Source organism: Herpailurus yagouaroundi, unplaced genomic scaffold, assembly GCF_014898765.1.
Source record: "Herpailurus yagouaroundi ecotype Mexico unplaced genomic scaffold, PumYag 77, whole genome shotgun sequence".
Classification (NCBI taxonomy): Eukaryota; Metazoa; Chordata; class Mammalia; order Carnivora; family Felidae; genus Herpailurus; species Herpailurus yagouaroundi.
Genome location: NW_024412388.1, coordinates 56874955 through 56893952, shown reverse-complemented (window position 1 = coordinate 56893952; position 18998 = coordinate 56874955). Strand labels below are relative to the sequence as shown.

The 18998-nt window shown below is 41.4% G+C and overlaps 3 long non-coding RNA genes across 3 annotated transcripts in view; 1 reads left to right on the top strand and 2 right to left on the bottom strand.

Moving 5' to 3' along the window:
* The window catches only part of LOC121027293 (uncharacterized), a 35761-nt gene extending 34567 nt beyond the window's left edge, over positions 1–1194 (bottom strand). Inside the window, exons 1-2 of the long non-coding RNA XR_005788645.1 lie at positions 1031–1194; positions 317–379 (exon numbers count right to left, since the gene is read on the bottom strand). This is a non-coding gene — a long non-coding RNA (uncharacterized LOC121027293). The remainder of the gene's footprint in view (positions 1–316; positions 380–1030) is intronic.
* On the top strand, positions 157–17535 carry LOC121027294 (uncharacterized). The gene is made up of 4 exons (XR_005788646.1): positions 157–774; positions 10286–10432; positions 16110–16243; positions 16553–17535. It is a non-coding gene; the product is annotated as an uncharacterized LOC121027294 (long non-coding RNA).
* LOC121027295 (uncharacterized) lies at positions 13830–15851 on the bottom strand. Its single transcript, XR_005788647.1, has 2 exons — positions 15766–15851; positions 13830–14118 (listed from the first exon to the last, which is right to left on the bottom strand). It is a non-coding gene; the product is annotated as an uncharacterized LOC121027295 (long non-coding RNA).
* Positions 17536–18998: the final 1463 nt, after the last annotated feature.

Below are 18998 nucleotides of genomic sequence, written 5' to 3'. Positions count from 1 at the left end.
CAGGTGCCCAATCACAAAGGGGCTTGTGTGCTAAGCTGAGGCATTTGAACTTTCTCCTAGGTGGTTTGGGGAAACTCTGAAGAGTTTAAGAGGGGAGTGACCCATTGGGGTGTCTCTCCTAGAGCCCTCCTCCTGGCTGCAGTGTGGATGGGGGAGTTGAAGCTCTGCTGGTTGGAAGCTGGAAGATATGTGGCAGGCTCTCCAGGCGAGAAGCAACAGAGAGCCTAGAGAGCCTAAACAGAAGCAAGGGGTTGGTGGGAACCGGAGGTTGTACGGAGGGACAGACCCTTGTGGGAATCTGACTCCTCCTACTTACCAGTTACCACTTCCAGTCTGTGACCCCGTGCTGGTTAGGAATTTCTAAGCCTCTTTGTCCTCTCTATAAAATAAAGCAGAGAATGGCACCAACTTCAGAGATCCCTGTGAGGATTTAATGTGATAATGCATGTAAACTCTTAGTGCCTGCATAGTAAGTGCTCAACAAACGTTAGTTACTATTTTAGTCAGGTACTATTATTATTTTTGAGTACCATGGGAGGCACCGAAGCGGACCGAGACAGACCCCTCATCCAGCAAAACAAAATACCGTGGGCCTGTCACAATGCTCTGCAAACACGGAAAAGCCACAGCTTAATCTTGCCGGCGGCGAAGGCTTCGCAGAGATGCACCTGGAGCCCTGAGTGAAAAGTAAACCGCATTCTGAAAGGCAGTGGACTTAGACTGAAAACTGCAACTCAGTCGAATGCAAACAGAGCGAAACTGGTCCTGACTGGGGTGAGTGTCTGACGGCGCCGGTGGGGTGGGGGTGGGGAGAGTCAGAATCCGGGCACTGGGCACTTTACCTCTGGCTCCTCCTTTCTGAGACACGGCTCCAATCTTAAGCTAGTAGGAGAGGCCGCAGGGGTCCAGGCCCACAAAAGGTCGGGGGTTGAGGGCCCCTCAGCACAGGTTTTTGTCTGCAAACCCAGTTTCCGAGGTGCCTAAAAGTGTACAAATAGTGAAGACAGGCCCAGCCGAGCCAATTCATTACCTCGCCTCCGTGCTGCATGCTGATTATTTGCTCTCCATATCACCTCTCCTCAGGGGGCTCAAAGGAATCAGCAAATCCCCCGCATCAGAGCTACGAATCCCCAGCACAACCCATTCACACACAGCGGGGTGGCTGGGGATTAATTGGAGGGGGAATGTTGTGAATTCCAGAGAGTTCTTTCTCTTTGCCTCACAGCCGGTGGCCGGGGATATTGCTACATGAAAGCTTCCCTGTCAGTATCAATCATCATTGCCTGGGCTGCAACATTCCAGAGAATGAATTGGCCTCATTTGGTAACTCAACTAGAGTTGGGAGGTGGGGGTGGGGGTCATTCCTGAGGGGCCACATTTGTGGGCCCTAATTCTTGTTCCATAAGTGGTTGCAAAGCAAACAGAAACCTAGAAGGCCCAGCTTTCTTTTTCTGGGTTCCCTCCCTTAGCGATGTTAGAGATGGAGTGGATCTGGAAGAAGGGTGGGAAAGGGGTGGTACCTGTGTTAGGGCCTGGCAGGAAATTAGCTTGGGCAAAGCCTTGGCTGAGAGCAGAGAGGCAGCCCAATAGCCGCTCCCGCCGCCCCCCCCCCCCTCCCCCGGGTTTCTCTTACTGCTTTGATTCCAGGCCGACTTTCTCCTCCCATCCCCAGGCTACTCCACAGGAGGCCTGTGGGCTCTCCCCCACCTCCCTGCCGAATGGGGCCCAGTGCCTAGAAGTCTGTGAACCCAAACTCCTCGGGTACCCTCCTGGAGGAGGGCAGATAACAAGAAATGCAAACGTCAAACCTTTTCCTCAAGTTAGCAAATGCTGGGAGCCCACAGAAAGGACAAGGAGGAGCCTCTTCCTGGGATTTCCCATCTGAAGTCTACAGACTCAAACCTTTTCCTGGTTCTTATTTTTTTAAATGCCAAGACTTCCAGGCTGCCTTCTCCACTCACCCACCCCCTCAACCCACCCCCCTGCCCTTTCCACCACCAACCTGCTCTAGCTCCTTCTGAGCACCTCTCTTCACTTCTAGTCCCTCCCTCTGGGAGAAAAAAAAAAAAAAATGAATTCTGCAAAAAAGAATTTCCTGAAACTCCCATCAAGTCAAGAGCTCAGAGCGTGCACCCTAGGGAATCCAGGCGTCCAGGCCACTGCTCACTGGGAGAGGTGCCCAACCTGACAGTCCTGGGAGGCTGGAGCCCCCAGCTGGACTCTGTTCACCTATTCTGGGGCCTGTGACCCCAGGGAAGCGGCCAGGCTCCTGCTTAGTGCATCCATAAGATGGATGGTGGTAATAACTGCTCTGCCTCCCTCTTAGGATTGTGTATGGACTAATGAAAGAAGAGATTAAGAAGTGATTTGTAAAGCGCTCAGTGTAAGGTATTATGATTATTAAATTATCTCATTGGGCCCAGTATTGGCATGTTAGTGATCTTTGTAAAAGCCTCACTCTGCATCTACCTGCCTCTGTCCAGGAGAGTCCTGGTAAAATGTGCCCTGGGAGGGAGAGAGATTAAAATGCTATGCCAATATATACAAAGAAAAACCCAGACAAAAAGCAAGATCATTATTATTTTTGAAAATAAAAACAGTGTGATAACCTTTCAGTATCTCAAATTACATATGCCCACAATGTGACACTACCTCTTGTGGGTGTTATCCTAAGCCAATAGTCCATTTTCTGGGGGTTCCTTAACATAGCAACAGACAAACCTTGGCCTGAAAAGCAGAAGACTCTGTGTAATATTGAGCAAGTTGTTTCTCCTCTCCAGGCCTCAGTTTCCCCACCTCTAAAATATGTAAGTAGCACCGGGCTTCTTTAAGATCTTATCCCACCCTTCTGTCTTGTAATTCCTTGGATGCCTCCAGTAGGCATCCTAACTTAGCAACAGTTGGGGCTCCAAGGTCATTTCATACTTGATAGAATATCAAAGAGTTTAACTAATCCTCATCCTGGGATAAAGGACTAAGTGAGCAAACAATACAAAATCATGCCAGCCACTTAGGGACTCTTAATTCTACTTAATCATAATGAGAATTTTTCAACATTTGGAGACTGCTCTGGGGAAAAGCATGACATAATGCCTCCAACACTTAGAGCTGTGCCATTGGCACAGAATCTCCATCACAATTAGCAGTTTTCTTACCCCAAATGCTTTAATACAAAGTGCCTGCTTCACTTAGTAACTCCACTCAACAAGCTGACACCTGAAAACCACAGCCTAGGTGTTGCCAAGGTTCCTAAAGAACACGAGTCCACACTCCTCACCATTTCATCTCCCCAAATCTGAATGAACTCTCATCTAGTTTCAGACTCAGGGTTTTTATTGCCCAGCTGCACACGTCTGCCTAGAGAGACACTTTCCCGTCCTTTACAGCTGCTTGCTGTCAGCCGGCTTGTCTGTCCTCAGTGGGAACTTTCAGGTTCAAGTCTCTGTCTGGGGAGTCCATATACAGCCTTGGCTATTATTCTGATGGATCGTTTTAATTCTTTCCACTTTGATCATGTCAGTTTCCACAACAAACAAGGCTCACCAGAAGCATTCCTGGTCTCACAAAGGCAAACACACTTGGCTTTGCATCATAAGCCGGAGGCCAGAACTCTTCTGCTTTTGCTTCAAGGCTATTTTAACCCTTGGTTGCACAAGTTTTCCAGTTAACCCTTTTTACCTTTCATTCCCTGCAACCATTGACGTGTTCATCTCCTCCGGAGAAATGCAATGATTTCCAGTCTTTAATTAATTAAGGATCCAAGTGGCAGATGCAGTTCACACACACTGGAGCCAAGCCCTGGCTAAGAAGATTCTTTTGCTCCAAATGCTCTGCAGTTCACTGAGAGTAACTTCGGCTAATAAAAATAGCTTTGTCGACTAAGTTGCCAGGAGCCATTTTAAATCATTGAAAATATTATCTCATTTAATATTGGCAAAGTATTAAGGTGAAATAGGAATTATGTTGACTTCCTAAGTAGAGAAACATAGGAGTTAGAAGCTAAGCTTTCTGTCCAAGATGACACTGCCAGCCTGGAATGGTGCAGGGGTTTTAACCTGGATTTGTCTGGCCTCCGGGGCAGGCCCTAATGGTGAAATGTTAAATGTTAGACGTTAGCACTCCTAGGCTGTAGTAGAAAGAGTTCTTGACGGACAGTAAAGAGGCCAACGTCTCTGTGGCCACTTCCATCAAATCCATTTTCTCTATGCCTTGATTTCACTACCAGCAAATTGAAGATAGAATTAAATCAGTTTTTTTCCAAACCTCAGTCATTCACTTTATTACTCATACCACTCATATTATTATTTAATAACTATTCTTCCTTAAATCAATGTACTTTTAAAAACTAAATATTTTTAAGTAAGTTAAACTTAAAAACCAACATGACTTGCTCTAAATAGATGGTAATAATAAAAATGAGATGATTAAAAATAATAACGTTAAATTATAGCTAGACACTCTTGCCAGCCGTAGGCTAGCTCTAAGACTTAGGCTAACCTTATGTTAAATTGGAAAATATGCAAGTTAGTTAAAGACATTGCAGTTAGTTAAAGTATATTGAAGACATATTAACAAATACACTCTGAGACTTTCTCCTCAATGTAACCAGGTGGGAAGAGACTCCAACTGGAAACACCTTTCTCACTACCTTACTCAACGTTACTTAACATCAGTAAGTACTTGAGGTAGTACTTAACAATGGTACTACCCCAAGTTATCTCACCTAAAATTGTTTTACATACAACCAGAAGTCCCCATCTCGTATGTGAGCAGATGATAGATACTGTGTTTCTCTCTGAGCATTTCCAACTCTGAAACACTTCAATTCTAACTGGAAAAGTTAATATTAACGCCTATTAAATTTGAAACTTAATTCACTAGCATTCAGTGAGTACTCACCGACCTGCAGAGAAAGGAAAATAGGAAGAGATCTTGACAATAAACAATCACTGTTATCAATTTCTTTAAACAGCAAAATAAATGAAGACTTTTCTTTGGGAAGTGTCTTCGAGGACTACAAAGTATATCACCCCATAGCCATGTAAGAATTTTGTGTATTTGCTAGGGTATGCACCAGTAGGTTTTCAAAGTGTGGTTGAAGTCCCTGGGGATAACCAACATCCTTTCAGGTCAAAACTATTTTCAAACTTTGTTTTTAGTGTTTTTATTATTTATTTTTGAGAGAGAGACAGAGTGCGAGCAGGGGAAAGACAGAGAGAGAGAATGAGACATAGAACCCAAAGCAGGCTCTGGGCTGTCAGCACAGAGTTTGACATGGGGCTCGAACTCAGGAACCGTGAGATCATGAAGTTGGACACTTAACCAACTAAGCCACCCAGGTGCCCCAAAACTATTTTCATGATAATACTAAGATGTTCATGCCTTTTTCACTAAGTTTCCCAGAGGCTACATGAAGTGAGATACTACAACAGATGGAATGCAGAAGTAGACATGAGAATCCAGCTGTCTTCCATTGACACAAATATTAAAAAGATTTGCAGAATGCTAAACAATGCCATTCTTCTCACTGAATTTATTTGGGAAAACACAGTCATTTTTTCATAAAAATGAAGTTATTTACGTTAACATATAATGAATGCGTCATTGTTATTTTAAGACAAGTATTTTTAAATGTACCAATTTAACTTCTCATGCAGTAAACACTGGTAGATAGAATTCACATAAACAAAAGCTCTTTAGAACCTCAGTAATTCTTAAGAGTAGAAAGATGTCCTGTAGCAAAAATGGTTGGGAATGTCTGAGGCCATTAAAAACAGCAGGCCTAGTGTACATCAGCTGGAATATGAAATGAGCGAAGTCAAAAGTAGTTCATTATAGAATTACCCATAATGGGGAAGAGTAAGAAAGAGCCATTCAGTTAGCAATAATGAATTATTATATTTAGTAATAATGAACAGTTAGCACTTCTCAAATGATCAACTCAGGGACATCATTTCTGATTGTGACAAGGGAAAATTAAGAAATTAAGAAGAGGGCACCTGAGTAGCTCAGTCAGTTGAGTGTTCAAGTCTTGATTTCGGCTCAGGTCATGATACCAGGGTCATGGGATCAAGTCCCAAGTCAGGCTCTGTGCTGAGTGTGGAGCCTGCTTAGTATTCTCTTTCTCTCTCCCTTTGCCCGTGTCCCCTCTTGTGCTCTCTCGCTCTCTCTAAAATTGAATAGATAAATAAATAGAAAATAATAAAAGGAATTAAGAATCTAGTAACCAGAAAATGTTGTGTGTGTGTGTGTGTGTGTGTGTGTGTGTGTGTGTGTGTGTGTATAACAGGGATATAATTTTGAATTCCAAACATTGTGACTGCAGCAATGTAAAACATGTCTGCTAGTACACACACCTAAAATGGGAATGTGAAAAATGGAGACTTGGCTTGGGAAGTTTGCATAGGAAAATTTGTTCTTTTACAAATTACTTTTAATGGTGTCCCCACATGGCTTATATAATCACTATAAAGTGGTAAAGTTTAATTTCTTGTCTGTTGAAAAACTTTTGAAAGGTTGGGACACTTAAAGCCATGGTTCTCGGATCACATGGCTGACTAAATCAACAAGTTAGGCCAATGTATCTTAGCTATTTTACTAGCTGAATCCCATCAGTTTTATAGCCATAAGTTGTCACTATCAGTTGAGACCATGGCCAAAAAATATAATTGTCAATTAGTGTGTTTCATGTAGATAAGACCAAAGTGTATTCATACCTATACTAAATGTCTCACTCTCATTTTGATTCCGGGAGCTCAATTTACAAAGAGAATTAACATTTCTCTTTATTTTAAGTGGTTTCTATGGATACCTTCGATGAAGCATTTCATTCACATCTATCCAATTTAAGCTTCTTATTTTAATTTAAATACATTTTCCATTCCTCCAGAATTTGGATATGATATCTGCAGTTCATTTTCTGGACTTAACCTACAAAAAGCATTTATGCACACAAAATTTTAAATTAATATGTTTAAAGGTTTAAAAAGAGAGAGACACTCCTGCAATACAGAAAGTCATAATCTCAGAATTGGAATTCTATTTTTATTTGCCTCATACTCACTCAAAACCTGACCTGTAATCTAGAAAATCATGTTTTCTGATTTTGGTTTTTTGGGGTCATTATTGGGTGGGTTTTTTCCTCCCCTTTCTTGATCTCATTTATTGTTATACTGCAGTTTTCTTACTTAGCATAGATGGGATTAAAACTTTTTTAGGTTCTAGTAGACTTAAAATTTAATAATACTTTAGTAAATACATAGTGTAGAAAAATTGGGGGAAAAGTTTTTTTAAAGAATACAACCTCAGGGGCGCCTGGGTGACACAGTCAGTTCAGTGTCTGACTTGGCTCAGGTCATGATCTCACTTCTCTTGGGTTCAAGCCCCATGTCAGGCTCTGTGCTGACAGCTCAGAGCCTGGAGCCTGCTTTGGATTCTGTGTCTCCCTCTCTCTCTCTGTCCCTCCCCCATTCATGCTTGCTCTCTCTCTCTCTCTCTCTCTCTCTCTCAAAAATAAGCATTAAAAAAAAAGAATACAACTTCAGATAACTGATACAATGTTGCCAGCATTTGCTAATCAATAAACACTTAAAAAAATTCCCTATTCATAGAAAAATATATATATATATATATATATATATACATACATACCTGTTAGGAAGAGATCTGATATCATCTCTAACTACAAATCTTTAATTCATTTATTATGCAAGTTTTATATGTCTCAGCCTAGAAACCAAAGTCTTCCACATATGATTCCAGACTCCTGCCAGTTTTATCCACCACCCCTCCCTACACAGACCCACTACACTACAAACTGGCCTACTGAGTTCTGGGGATGAGTCTCCTTGCTACCTCTGGTTTTTACCCTTACCATTCTCTCTCCCCTTAAAACACCTCCTTCCATTTCCCTCCTGTCTGTTAACTGAAATCTTATCCAGGCCCCAAAACAGATGACCAATGTCACTCCCCTTTCTTGACCCTCCCAAATAGAAGTGCCCACTCTTCTCTTGATGGCCACAGCCTCATTACTCTCTCCCATGGTTTCTAAGATTCATTTGTGTACTTGCTTTATCCCCTACTTCAAAATAAAAACTCCTTTAAATTTTTTATATTTTTAATAAGTAATGCATACATACAATAATCATGCAGTTCAGAAGGCACCAAAGGATATTTGAGGAAACATGTCTGCTTCCTACCGTCCTCACCAGTTCTTCTCCCCAGAGGCACCCAATGTTACCAATTCCTTGCATATCTTTTCAGACATAGTCTGTATAAGTGTGGATATGTGTGTGTGTGTGTGAGTGTGTGTGTGTGTGTGTGTATATATGTACACAAATGGCGGTATACTTTCATGTTATTTTGCAGGGTGGGCACATCATGTTGGGCAGGTTGTGCCTTAACAAAGGGCACCCAGTGGAAAGGGTGTTTTTTGGGGGGCTGGAATCCAGCTGTGCTTCCCTGGCCAAGCTGTATGCTCTGTGGTCCTGCTCTGTACATCCTAAAGAAACAGGCTTTCTTCAAATTTCCACAAATGCTCCTTCGAGGCTAGCAGTGGTCCTAGTGTGTATTTTTATTTCATTTTTAATTTTCACTTTGTTGTAAAATATTTTTGTTGTTTTCTTCACTTTGCACTATTACAAGAAAGAGCTTGTGTTACAAATCCATGTTTAAACACTGTCATTGGGGGAGAAAGATTAATTTCCAAAACCTGTTTTCAAACACTGGCCTATTTCTTTAGACTTGCCAATTTGTTTTTTATTTTTTATTTTTTTTAATTTTTTTTAATATTTATTTATTTTTGAGAGAGAGACAAAGCGTGAGTGGGGTCAGGGCAGAGAGAGAGGGAGATGCAGAATCCAAAGCAGGCTCCATGCTCCAGGCTGTCAGCACAGAGCCCGATGCGGGGCTCGAACCCACGAACCATGAGATCATGACCTTAGCTGAAGTCAGATGCTTAACCGACTGAACCACCCAGGCGCCCCTAGACTTGCCAATTTAGAAGTCATCCGTGGATATGATATACTAAGCTGATGTTATTGTTTTCACATAAAATATCCAAGAAAAGGCTTCAGAAATGAAAATATCAATGATCATATTTATTATAATGGTTATTATTCTTTTAGAGTTTATTAAATCTAAAAAAATGTTAATTTAATAATTAAACATTTTTCTTTCCCCCAAATTAGTCTAGGACATTTGAGGGGAAAAAGTACTACCTCCCTACCCTAAGGGCTCATTGGGTGTCAGTTGCAGAACATGTCAAAATCCAAGATTCTTACAGTTTCAGAAAAAAATTTATTTTTAATGCTTCTTACTCCAGGGGTCCCTTTTGATGTATTTCTGCCCTCATTTCCAATAGTTAAATCTAAACCTGTGTTTCTTCTTAGAAAATTCATCATTCCACTTTGGAGCCTGAGATTTGGAAGCCAGGACCATGGCTCCTGGATATGAGAACCCAGAGATTCATTCTTATATCCAACCACCTATATTTATTTTATAAACCTATCTAGATTATAAACCTTAGATACATCCCTCTAAGAACTTTTTTTTAAGTTTATTTATTTTGAGAGAGAGAGAGAGGACAGAGAACGAGCAGGGAAGGGGCAGAGAGAGAGAATCCCAAGCAGTCTCCACACTCAGTGCAAAGCCCAACACAGGGCTCGATCATGCAACAGTGAGATCATGACTCGAGCTGATCAAGAGTCAGTCGCTTAACCAACTGAGCCACCCAGGTGCTGCAGAATTTTATTTTAAATGGTCCTGCCACTCTGTTTGGGGATGTTACATTTAGGTCAGAATCTCTGGAAGACAGGGGCACCTGGCTGTCTCAGTCAGTGGAGCATGCAACTCCTGATCTTGGGGTCATGAGTTCGAGCCCCATGTTGGGAATAGAGATTACTTTAAAAAATAAAATCTTCGGGGCACCTGGGTGGCGCAGTCGGTTGAGCATCCGACTTCAGCCAGGTCACGATCTCGCGGTCCGCAAGTTCGAGCCCCGCGTCGGGCTCTGGGCTGATGGCTCAGAGCCTGGAGCCTGTTTCCAATTCTGTGTCTCCCTCTCTCTCTGCCCCTCCCCCGTTCATGCTCTGTCTCTCTCTGTCCCAAAAATAAATAAAAACATGGAGAAAAAAAAAATTTAAAAAAAAAATTAAAAATAAAATCTTCAAAAAAAATTTTTTTAAATAAAAAATAAATAAAAATCAAGTAATGTGCCAGCAATCATCTGCAAACCCAATGCTGGCCCTTATGCTGTTTCTCACACTCAGTTCTCTTCTGACCTCAGGCTCAGAGAAGAGTGAGCAAGATGATGACGGTGAAGATGATAAACAGAAGGAGAAGAAGAAGCTATGAACTTAGTGGTTAACTTTTTCAGGTCTCCAAATGCCAGGGAGCCAAAAGTGCCCTGTGAAAACATCCTGCTTAATTTAAGGTAAGGTGTGTCCCTGGCATAGTTTTCATAAAGTAAAATTAAGTATTAAGACATTATCGCCTTTCTTGACGTTGAAGGGGCCTAGAAGACTTCACTATGGCATAAAAATTATGTTGAACTGAAGGCATTTGAGAAGGCCTTTTTCCTTAACTCCCTTATGTGACTAAGAGCAGAGCCTCCCAAAAGAACACAAGAGGACTCAGTTGTCATAAATCCCCTAACCCTTGGGAGCAACCAGGAAAGCTTGACTCTTTTTTGTTGTTGTTGTTGTTTAAGTTGTATTTAAGTAATCTTTACATGCCACGTGGGGTTGAAACTCAAGACCCTGAGATCAAGAGTTGCATGCTCTTCTGACTGAGCCAACCAGGCACCGTGGAAAACATGACTCTAATGACTGGTGAATAGAAATCAGAACCACATCTAAACAGATATTGTCATAGAACTGTCTTATCCCCTATCTATTCTCATAAGGGCCCATTTATCTTTCCTAAAAGTCATTTATTTTCCATAATGATGTATACACTTGTATTACTCCCTCATATTATAATCTATGTATTTTATTTATTTATTTTTTTCAACGTTTATTTATTTTTGGGACAGAGAGAGACAGAGCATGAACGGGGGAGGGGCAGAGAGAGAGGGAGACACAGAATCGGAAACAGGCCCCAGGCTCTGAGCCATCAGCCCAGAGCCCGACGCGGGGCTCGAACTCACGGACCGCGGGATCGTGACCTGGCTGAAGTCGGACGCTTAACCGACTGCGCCACCCAGGCGCCCCTATAATCTATGTATTTTAAAGGCAAAGACTAGGAGGGGCACCTGGCTGGCTCAGTCACTTAGGTGTCCAGCTCTTGATTTTGGCTCAGGTCATGATCAGATTCCTGAGTTCAAGCCCCAGGCTGGGCTCTCCACTGACAGTGCAGGGCCTGCTTGGGATTCTCTCTCCCTCTCTCTTTGTCCCTCCCTTGCTTGCACTTTCTCTCTCTATAGATATAGATATAGATATAGATATAGATATAGATATAGATATAGATATAGACATAGATATATAGATAGATAAATAAACTTAAAAAAATTTTTTTAAATAAAGACAAAAACTAGATCTAGCCTATCTTTGGGTGACAAGTAATACCAAGACAGTATTTTGTGTATATAATAGAGATCAGGTAGGAAGAAAACTTACCTAAGGGCCCTAGCATTATGAATTGGAGTAGTTCCTAAGGTGGCCAGTTCTTAACTATTAGCTTGGACAAGTCCCTTTTCATTCTCAGCCTCAGCTTTCTCCTTTGCAAAATAAGAATCCTAGCACTTGCGTGGAAAACCCAGTGATGAGAAGAGCCATCCCATTGAGGCATCTAGCAGAAAGTCTAGGACATCAAAGACATGCTGTAAAGTTGGTTCCTCTGATCCCTCCCGCCTCCTGAGCATGCACCTGAACAGTGAGGAAGCTCAGCAGTCCTCACATCTGGATCCAACCACCCTCTCTCCTACCCAAGTGAAAATTCCCCAAATAAGAGTTTTTCTTAATAGGCAATGGATGATAGGCAAAATCCCTTCCAAGGCCATAAACAGTCAAAATGTCAGGACTTCTGGAAACTGCCGAGCTCTTGTTCTGGGCATACTGTTATATTAGCTTATCAGTTACCTTAGTGTCTCCTGGGTCAGCCAAGAGAGGGGACTGGAATGGTGGTGGGGGTGGTAGAATGGGTTGAGCTGGTACAGTGGGGCTGGAGAAAGGAGGGATGGAAGAGGTCACCACACCAGTCGGCTACGCCACCAAAGGGAGGTCTATGGTAATGAGAACAGTGACCTGGTTTCTCTGGGAATATATATGAAGTATGTGATTTTGGCCTCTGTGTGAGCCTGTGAGTCCATGTTCATGTGTGCAGGTGAATCGCACAAGAGAAATCCATGCACTCATGCATTCATTCTTGTGTTCATATTCATCAAATTAAATGAGCTTTTTAAAATGCCCCAAGTTCTGGCAGTGGGGGAGAGGGAAGATAAATAAGAGATCCCCCACCTATAAGAGTCTGACTACAATTTGTTTACACTCTGTTGGAGACAAAGGAGTAAATGCTTTGCAGGTCTTGTTCTATGAGAAGTTAGCGCCAAGCACTAGGAAACTTACCCAGGAAAAGAAAGAAGTTCTAAACTGGGAGTTTTTTCTCTGCAGGTTCTACAAATACATTTAGCTTCATATATTCCCCTTCTCAACCCCTCCCCACCCCAGGAATTCATTTGGAAATAGAAACAAACTTAGTGAGACCTTCACCGAGGCCGAGCCCCGTCCCCTGCCTTTTGACATGTGCTGAAAAGCCAGTACTACGTACTGGCTCTTTCCTCTCTTTTCCTCCACCAATTTCCAGCAAGCAAAATAAAAATGTCTTTGAGTTACAGCGTTTCCCCTTGTCAGTTGTGGTAGATTGTAGACTCCGAGGCACTGGCACAGGACCTAGCACACAGGAAAGCCTCAGAAAACGTAGTCCCAATGTTGTAAATTAGTGAAATGGTTTCATTTGTAGAAGGGAGATACCGCCTTCTCATTCTCGGTGCTATTGTGAGAGTAGCCTTACCGTGAGCCTGGCCTTGAGAAGCACTTCATACATGGTAGGTGGTATTGTTAATATCAATACTTAACAGTTTAGCGGATTATACAAAAACATTTAAAATATTTATTTTTGCTTTTACAGTAAAGAGAGAGAAAAAGAAAGAAAAACCATTCAGGCCATAATTAAAACCATGTGGGGCACTCCACGGCTCTGTTTTCCAGACCTCTGCAAGAGCACTACATATTGTTTCCTCCTTTTAGCCAAATTCCAAGATCTAAGAGTTACCCCCTGGAGAGAGCATGCCTTTCCAGGCAGTGGCCATTATCTTGCAAACCTCTGTTATCTAAACAAATTGTCTCCTTGGCTCCACGTTTGGATTAGTAAATAACCACACCTGAGGACAGGGCAGTCCGGCCCTCTGCTATTTACAAAAGATTCCAGTCCCTTGGGTCACAGCCTAGTGCCTGAGGAACCCAAGCAACAGCGTTTCCAAGGGCTGCCTCACTCAGGACTCACGACTTTGACTCCTTTGCCTCCCAGGCAATTGCTAACCACAGAATTCCCCACTGCCAGGTCTCCTGGCCAGTGTGCAAACCAGTGTGGTTCCCAGGTCTGATCCTAAACCAGCAGCTCACATCTTCCTTTGCTGAGATTACCCTGTAAAGGCAAAGTCTGAGTCATCTGCAAATGCCACCGTTGGATTTGTTATTAGTATGGGAAGTGGATTATTTACTAGCATTTGTGAGAAACATCTGGACTGCCACCTCAAACTGGAAGACTTGATTTTACCCTCTCACTCCAACTGTCACCAACAACAACGTTAGAAATGAGGCTGGACCCCAAAATCAAAGGCACATGCAAGGTTTTATTGGCGTTAGAACTTGAGCTGAAGGGACACACAACAATAACAAAATAGTTATGCTGGCCTCCTAGAACAGCAGGGATGTCCTACCTATGTAAAGAAACTTCCCTTTCAGGTTCCCATTCCCGCACAATATGCCAATGAGGGAAAGAAAAAGAAAAAAAACCTTGTCTTGATTGGTTGGAAGGGCCTCGTTCTGATTGGTCAATATCTGGGTCCTCTGTATGAAGTCCAGCTGGAGTATAGGGTCCCATTCTGGCCTCTTTCTGGTTCTGCTTTGTAAAAGAAGCGGTTTAAACAATAACAGCCATCAGACAGTGCCCTAGGTGCATAATGTTTTTCAGTTTGCGCTTGTTCCCGTGGTCCCTGTCTTAGGGCTACCCGGATTTTCATTTTGAAAAGCTGACTTCTGGGCCTGATGCTACAGTTCTCCCAGTTCAAAAACATCACCCACACAGTAGATACACAAGAAACAGTTTCAATTAATGAAGAAAATGTCATTGGGGTCTTAACCTGAATGAAGACCTTTACCTAACTAGGTAGAAGATCATGCTTGGCAAGATAGACTCTCAGGCTACCTGTTTAGAAAGAAAACCTGTAAAGAAATTATACCTGGCAGGCAGTAGGCACTTTTTAAAAGTTTGATTCACAATGGTAGGGCCAGAGGGACCATGTGTGTGTATATGTGTGTGTGTGTGTGTGTGTGTGTGTGTGTGTGTGTGTGTATGTATATACATATATATGTATTCTTTATGTAATTGAAAATTTTTATATATAAAAAAGACAAAAGGAAATATGACAAAATGCTAACATATATTTTCATGTTGTGGAAATATATATTATGTCTGTTCTTTTCTATATTTTTCAAAAAATTCTCAAAATTAAACAAAGAGGATGTTGCCTAGATTTGCTCAAAAAATTCTCAAAATTAAACAAAGAGGATGTTGCCTAGATTTGCTCATCTAGAGAATCTGGACTAAAGGGCACTAGAATTCTTTCATAAAGGCAGAAGTAGCCTCTGCTGATTCATTCATTCATTCATTCATTCATTCACCTATCTGCTGGCTCTTTTTAAAAATATAGCCTGGGTCCTATATCCCTCACAACAACCTTACATGTCAGGTATTATAATAGTCATTTTACAAATGAAACCAATAAATGAGGTGCAGAAAAGTTAGCTAGCTCAAGATCACACAGCTGTATATACTGAATAGGGCTTCCCACAGCCCTCCTCTTTAACTACTATCATGATGAACTGGAACCACGGAAATTGCCATCATTGAATAGAGTACCTAGCATAGTCCTGTCTCCTGTCTTCTTCCTGGAATCAGAGCTGAGCTAGAGAATTTTTATGTTTTCTCAAAGGCAGTGTTTCTGAACATTTGTTTTTTTCATTATCATATCCTTTAAGGAGACTTTTTAGACTTTTTTTATTTCCTAATTTCCCCCTCCCTGTAAACTTTATTTTAATTAAGTTTTTTTAATGTTTTTGTTTTATTTTTGAGAGACAGAGCGCTAGTGGAGGAGGGGCAGAGAGAGAGGGAGACACAGAATGTGAAGCAGGCTCCAGGCTCTGAGCTGTCAGCACAGAGCCCAACGCGGGGCTTGAACTCACAAACTGTGAGATCATGACCTAAGTGGAAGTCGGATTCTTAACTGAGTCACCCAGGTGCCCCCCTGTAAACTTTTAATACTACAGATATACTGTTTACCTATTTATGTACCGGGCAGGGACACAAACCATTGTAGTATCTGGTTGTCTCATTCTCCAAGAACCAATTTTTACCTCCTTGGCAATAATGTCCTCTGCTAAGAATACAGGTTCAAAGGAAGCCGATATCAAGAATTTCTCAAGGCCTTTTATATTGCCACTGTTTATCCACCTGTTACAAAACATGAAATGAAACAAAAGCTCCTACCTGGGCTGAAATCACAGGAAATACAGCATTGGAAGAATTTCAGTTTTTTCTCCCCCACTTCTAAGGTGATGTGTTTGAGGGGTGGCTGCGGGTGTGTTCTGAGAGAATGGGGAATGTGGAACACCAAAGTAACTGCCTTGGAGCTGGGGATTCCAGTCGTCCTTATTACACAGAGTCAGTTTTCAATTATGTCCGCTAATGAGGTCCAGCAATAGGATGGGTAATTAAAATCCACAAAGAATTCCCAAACCTCATTTAGAAAAATATTTCAAGCTCCTTCTTGAGCCTGTGAACATGTAAGAACCAGACTGGGATAACTGTTCATTTTCTTCTATTGTTTCCAGACTCAGATGGAATGGGAATAACAATCATGCCAGGTTCCTCTTTGTATTCATTTACTCAGGACCTTCTCTTTACCAAGCACTTTGCACGTCTCATTCACCGAGGTGTCTCGTTAAGTCCATAGGCTCTATATGTGGTGAGTATCAATCATCCTTTCTATTTAAAGAAATGAAAACCTACTTCCCCAAAGGGCTGGGAAATGGCAGAATCAGGGTTCAAGCTCAGGTGTTTCTAATTCCAAGTACATTCCTTTATGGTATCTTCAAAGCCTTATGAAAAAGTTAGACCTGGAAAATGTTCAATTCAATGGAATTCAGTGCATTTTGAGTTGTTGATCAATTCAAATGTTAATAATTTGAGCTTTAAAGTTAGATTGACTGGATTTATTTTTTTCTAATCATGTGTCCATAAGCATTTCTAATGTCTCTTGTGTTTCTCTCAACAGTCTAATCAGTAAAACCATTGTAAGGAGGATTAGATGATACAATGTTTTCAAGCACCTAGTGCTACATCTGCATCAAAATATCCTGTTTCCTGCCCCATCCATTAGCCCTTATATCATTTATTTGGCCTTTGTCCTATGCTGCCCTGCATTGTTACCTCTCAGTTTACAGTATCTGTCTGGCCTTCTTAGCCAAATTGTAGGAACTCTGGGATCACAAGCAGTTCTCATGAAGGTGGTTCTCAAATTTTCAAATTGGTATTTTTTCAATGTATGAAACTGGATACACTACACATTGACACTCCGAAAATGACAGTTCTGAGCTAATTTCAGACTTCTACACATCACCCAATGAGCAAGAACTTGAACTCTCAAATGGTGGTGTCTCTTGCCAGGATGACGACCATTTTTGTTTATTCTCTTATATGCATAGTTTATTGCATTTGTCCTTCTAATTTTATAACAAGTGCAAAACAGTGACAAAAAAAAAGTGATAAATAAGATGGTGAGATGATAAAAAACATCACCTAAATGGCAGATCTATATCCTCAACTGAATGTTCATTGAACTTCAACCTATATCTGCATTCAACTTTGGAGGATAAGAATAAAATGCAAGGTTATCATGAAACATTGGGATTCTCTTCTCAGGCTCTGCCAAAATGGACAGAGTGGTGGTAGGAGACATGAAGAAATCTTTAGGTTATGAATTGTCAGTATGTGTAAAAATCATTGCTATGACTCAAATGTCCAGAGGAGTTCAAGGCTGAGAGAACTATTGCCGAGAGTAAAGCTCACACTGATCCCTGGGAACACAGGCCAAAGTTCAATTTCCTTTGACATAATTTTTTTAACAAAAAAATAATACAATAAAATCATCATCGTAAACTCATACTCAATCTCCTGCACAAGTGCATTTGCAAATCCTTTTTCACACAACGAAATGATTTTTTTTCTATTTACAAGATGCCGTTTTTAGAAACTCAGTTCTTCAAGAGCAAAAATATCTGTTTTGTGCACCGATGTGCTCCAAGCACACAGATCCCTGCACAATCACTTAATAAATATCTACTGAATATAATTCAATTAAACTGAAGTTGAAAGAAGATATTACTTTATAAAATTACTTACTATATTCCATATTCTCTGTGTTTAATAATCATGTGAGCCTTGTGTAACCCAGGAGTTTAAGAAAATCTAAAATGGAGAATACACTTAGGATTTTCTTATTTTAGGTCTTTGGGTCCAGATACATACTGAGTTAGGTTCTGTCTCGCATTACGTATGCAATATTGATCAAGTCATTAAACCTGAACCTGATTTAAAATAGATAAATAGTAACACATTTATGTACCAAACTATTGATTTATTTATATATCCATCTCATGGTTAGGACAGCTTATAAGAATACATAAAATGAACCAAAACATATTCATACACATAAGTACTAAGAAAATATAGGTTAGATGAGAAGCTATGATAAAGAAAAAAGCCTCAGTTTTTTCATTTGTAAGTTAAGAAATGACACCAGCCACACAGGTTGATGTGAGTATCGCATGTGATATTAACTTGTTAAGGTTAACACAAGTTTTTTTTGAGAGGAAGAGCACGAGCGGGGGAGGGGCAGAGAGAGAGGGGAACACAGGATCAGAAGCAGGCTCTGCACTGAGAACAGTGAGCCCGATATGGGGCGCGAACTCATAAATCATGAGATCATAACCTGAGCCGAAGTTGGATGCTCAACCTACCTAGCCACCGAGGTGCCTCAAGGTTAACACATTTTAAACCTTTTAGCTGTTGCAGTCATAATCGTAATCTTAAAGGTGAGTAGCGTAACTTCATGTTTCTACTTACACACCACACCATTGGTGGCATTAATCTCCCCTCTCCACTGTAATCTTCACAATGGTTGTAGATGCTCAGTGGGTTTTCAGTACTGAGGGTGACACTGTGTTGTAGATTATCTGCAAACACAGCCAGCAACAACACTTCCTATTCCCACACATCTGCTGGGTCTCTCATCTAGAAGCAGTCTGTTTTCCTTTCTCTTAAATCTGGGAGGGCCTTGTGACTTGCTTTGACCAAGAGAATGGAACAGAAATAACACTGCACCAAGTTTTGTGAAGCATTGAAGCTTGTATTCTCACTCTCTGGGAGTCCTGAGACACCATGTAAAGAAGTCCATGTACCCTACAGGAAAGAGAAGCCATATGGAAAGAAATCGGCCTGGCCATCCCTGGCCATTCCAGCCACCCCAGCTGGAGCTTCAGACATGTGAGTGAAGCTAGCTGAAATCATCCAGCCCAGGTGAGCCATCCCAGCAAAAACCATATGGAGCAGAGATAAAGCTGCTACCACCAAGTCCTGCCAAAATTGGAGAGTCGTTAGCAAAAATATGGTTATTGTTATTTTAAGCCACTAATTTGGGGGATGTTCCCTAGTCTGCAATT